Below are 3,999 nucleotides of genomic sequence, written 5' to 3'. Positions count from 1 at the left end.
ACATCCGTCCACTTTTAGATCTTAAGTACTTCATATACAAGGTGAAGTATGCTCTCAAGCTGACAACACCCAAGTTTGGGAGAGTTCGAATTTGAAATGCTAGTAGAATGATAAACTACCAAACAAGTAATGATTCAAATTATCAAGGAATACAAGGAAGAATAGAGGCAGAGCTCACAACTTAGAGACGTAAAACCAACGTTCTCTATCAGGATTTGGGACCTCTAGTTGTCGGCTCCACCAACACCTCCTCCTCCATCAAACGCCACGTCTGTTGCATGAGTATCAGAGAATGGAAATTTCGTTATTTCTGTTTTGGAATGATTCCTTTAGGGTTGTGTTGGCCCAAGAGAAGTTCCTCGATATGAGTACTATGGATTGATCCTGGGGTTGGCATGTTCGACAATGGAGAAAGGTACTTGTGGCCACACAAGTAACCGCATCTTCTTTCTAAAAATAAACAAAATATCATTATGCAGTACGTGTTAGATCCAGTTCATACTGTTTCTCAATAGTGTGTCATCTTTTTGCTTATATTGACAGGTGCAGGATTTTACTCGCATAAGAAGGTGAAATATGGTATTGAATTTCTAGCTATATCTGTAAACTAGCCCATGTGACCAATAGCCTGCCCAAATGATTTATTCGTATACATGAGGCGAGCGCTTCTCCACCATGTGGCCCTACCATCGCAATGCTTTCCTCCATCAAGTGTGGCCTCGACCCTCATAATCTCGATCACTTTATTATAGGCTCGTGAACCACACATTTTTACCACAATTGATCTTGTTGTCAACGCATCCTTTTTTTAGCGCATGCTAGTTCTAATAGTTCTGTTGCCCGGCACACTTTGGCAATCTGCCCAATGGCATTAAAGTATGACTAGGCACACGTCCTTGTCTCATCATGAGACCAACGCCTTGATGTGACGAAAAAGCTCCATCTTTTAGGTGTCGGCAAGGACACACCCTACACCCTTATTGTTCTGTGGGTCGTGACCCTCGTGTTGCTTAGTGCCAGGACATACCCTATTGGTCGTGCGGGCCTTGGTGCTCACGTGTCTTGTGAAAGGCCAAGGCCCACCCGGCCAGAAGGGTGTGGCTTGGAGCTAGGCCGCGTGAGGGCCAAGGCCCACACGACCAAAAACGTCTGTCCTGGCCCATGCCTCAAAGTTGCAGCTTCGTCGCATCGGGGCACGTGAGGAGGCAGGGCGTGTGCCTAGTCGTACTTTGATGGCATAAAAAAATGCTAAAATGCGCTTGGCAACGGAAGCATTGGACCCGGCATGCACTAAGGGCGCGTCTACAACAAGATCAATGTTGGTCAGAATGAATGGTTTGCGAGCTCTACAATGAAGTGATCAAGATTACGTGGTGCGAGGCCGCGCTCGAGGACAGTAGGATCACATGGTGCAGAAGTGCACGCCTCACATATAGGAATAAATCATTTCGGGCAGACTATTGGTCCAATGGGCCAGTTTATAGAAATTACTAGAAATCCAATACCACAGTTCACTTTCTCGTAAAAGTGAAATCATGCACCTGTCAGTGTAGGAAAAAAAGAAGAGAAACTATTGTTTAAGAAAGAAGATGCAGTTACTTGTTTGAGCTGGATCTGGCACATACGACATAATGGTATTTTGTTTGTTTAAGAGAATAAATGCAGTTACTTGTGTTGCTAGAAGTACTTTTCTCCAATGTTGGATGCCAATCCTAGAAGCAACCCATATTTCTCACATCCAGGAACTTTTCTTGCACCGCCACAACCTTGACCGAATCATTCCGGAATAGAAACTACATAATTTCCATTCTCTGATACTGGGTGCCATGAAGGTGGTTTTCGATGAAGGAGGTGCTGGCGGAGCTGACAGCTGGAGGTCCCAAATCATGATGGAGAATAGTTTGTTCTATGTCTCTAAGTTGTGAACTCCCCCTTTCTTTTTCCCTGTATTCCGTGGTTGTTTGATTTATTAGCTCCTTCTGGCATTTCAGATTGCCACTGTTCTGTTTGTGATAATTGTTTCTACTTGCTCTTGGGCATCATCTTTCACCGGTAAACTTGGGTGTTGTGAGGTTGATAGCATATTTAACCTTTTATGAAGTTAGTCCTTAAGATCTAGAAGTGGAGGAGATGTTGATTAATGATGGATTTTGATTAGAGCCACATGTTATTTTGCTTTAGGATCTTGTTATCTTGTTGTTCGCAACCTTGCTGGCATTACTTTTTCAGGACTCATTGGACTCGTTGAAGACTCTGGAAATAACAGACTGCTCAGTTTTAAAGCATCTTCTGATCTGTACTCACAAACTGGTGTTACTACGCTTTGAAGGCTCTCGATGCAGATGCACTTCCAAATCCATACTGCTAACGCCAACAGCAGTAACTCTATGTTATCTTTCAAATGCCGAGAGCATATAATTGTCTACTTCAGTGAGACAGGTATGGGTGCTTCTTAATCTCTTCCCAAGTCTCAGTATTTATGTCCTTAAAACATGTGCTTATTATGTTTGAAATATGTGAAGGTTGCATTTGATGGAGTTTCTACAGGGTGCTCAATGTTCATCAATCTGAGAAGTCTCTCTCTTGGAGAATGGTATCTTTCTAACAACTTATCTCTTTATGTTTGTTTTCTCCGGCACTCTCCTTTGCTTGAGAAGCTTAACCTGAAGCTTAAGGTGGCTGCCGTTGGCCAGCATTTGTTATTGTCTATTTATTAGTGACATGAAGTCTTACTCAAATATTGCACTCTTCAAATTTCAGTTAGATTGTGAAAAGGACGAGCAAATGATTCAAACAACCAGGGGAATATCATTTGCTGCTGAGCACCTTGAGAAGGTAACAATCTACTGCACCGAAGGGGATGCAAGGGTTCCTGTGCTGGTGAATATCTTGCGCGCCAACGCAAGTTCTCTCGACCGAATCGATGTCAAGACATACTAAACGTGTCATGTGTTTGGTTGTTGTATCGAAACTTATTTGAATGTTCGTCCAAAGAGCGCTGAACTTAGCATTCGACTCAGTTGAATGTATCTTCAGGATAGAGCTTTAGCAGTTGGCTGGTGATGCTGAGACCCAGCCTAGCTAGAGATTTGGTTGTAGCATGTACGGAGTAGTACTGTTGTGGGACAAAGTTGCTCCCATTTGTGTTGGTTGGTCTATGATGACTTGCTTCCATTTGTGTTGGTTGGTGGTCTATGATGAATTGCTCCCATTTGTGTTGGACGGGCAACATGCTCTTTAATATATGTAGTGTACGTATATTTTTAGTCGGTAGTGATACGCACATTTGGTGCTAGTACTTCAAAAGATTGGATTTTTTTTTAATTGGGGTCTAGGATCCGACGGCCGACGCTCTTGCTGTTCCTGAAGGACGACAACAATGACACCATACTCTCGGGATTCTCCTAAGTTAGTTCGATATCCAGTGGTGAGCCTGGAGATAGCTTCCATTCTAATCACATACAATTGACCGGGTGACAAGTTTATCCTATCTCTAATAACCATGTTTATCTAAAACCGAAGCACACAGTGCATATATAATCATCTTTAAATATTCAAACATGCACTGTGTATCATCGTCTCCAAAAGATCAAGCATGCATTGTGTGATCTTCAAAAAATCAATCGTACACTGCACGTTATGGCTTCAGTTACCGTCGCCCAAGCCCACAATACTGCAACCTGTTGTTGGCCTTCTCTTGAGGTCCCCACTGTCGGTTCCCTCTTCCGCTCCCCAGTCTCCTCCAGCTGATCCTCACCGGCTGCGTCTCTTCGGTATCCATCAGACTTCTGTCCCAAACCCTGCCGCCATCCTCGTTCCTCTCCTGAACCAACGGACGGCCTCGCGGCGACCATTTGCCGTCGGTTGGCTGCACGACCACGTTACTCGCAAGTGTCTAGGACGAGCAACACTCGGAGGACGTGCTGGAGCTCGGCGTCGTTGTCGTCACTGAGGGGGTTCTGGCCGCGGGATGAGGACTGGATGTCGTCCTCGTACCGG

At 44.4% G+C, this 3,999-nt stretch overlaps 1 non-coding gene across 1 annotated transcript; it reads left to right on the top strand.

The window, feature by feature from the left end:
• Positions 1 to 858: 858 nt before the first annotated feature.
• On the top strand, positions 859 to 1,247 carry MIR7709 (microRNA MIR7709). The gene has a single exon (NR_126989.1). It is a non-coding gene; the product is annotated as a microRNA MIR7709 (primary transcript).
• The last annotated feature ends 2,752 nt before the right edge of the window (positions 1,248 to 3,999 follow it).

The sequence above is a fragment of the Brachypodium distachyon genome, chromosome 3 (assembly GCF_000005505.3).
Source record: "Brachypodium distachyon strain Bd21 chromosome 3, Brachypodium_distachyon_v3.0, whole genome shotgun sequence".
Classification (NCBI taxonomy): domain Eukaryota; kingdom Viridiplantae; phylum Streptophyta; class Magnoliopsida; order Poales; family Poaceae; genus Brachypodium; species Brachypodium distachyon.
The sequence above is the reverse complement of the archived record's forward strand: the minus strand, read 5'-3'. Positions and strand labels throughout refer to the sequence as shown.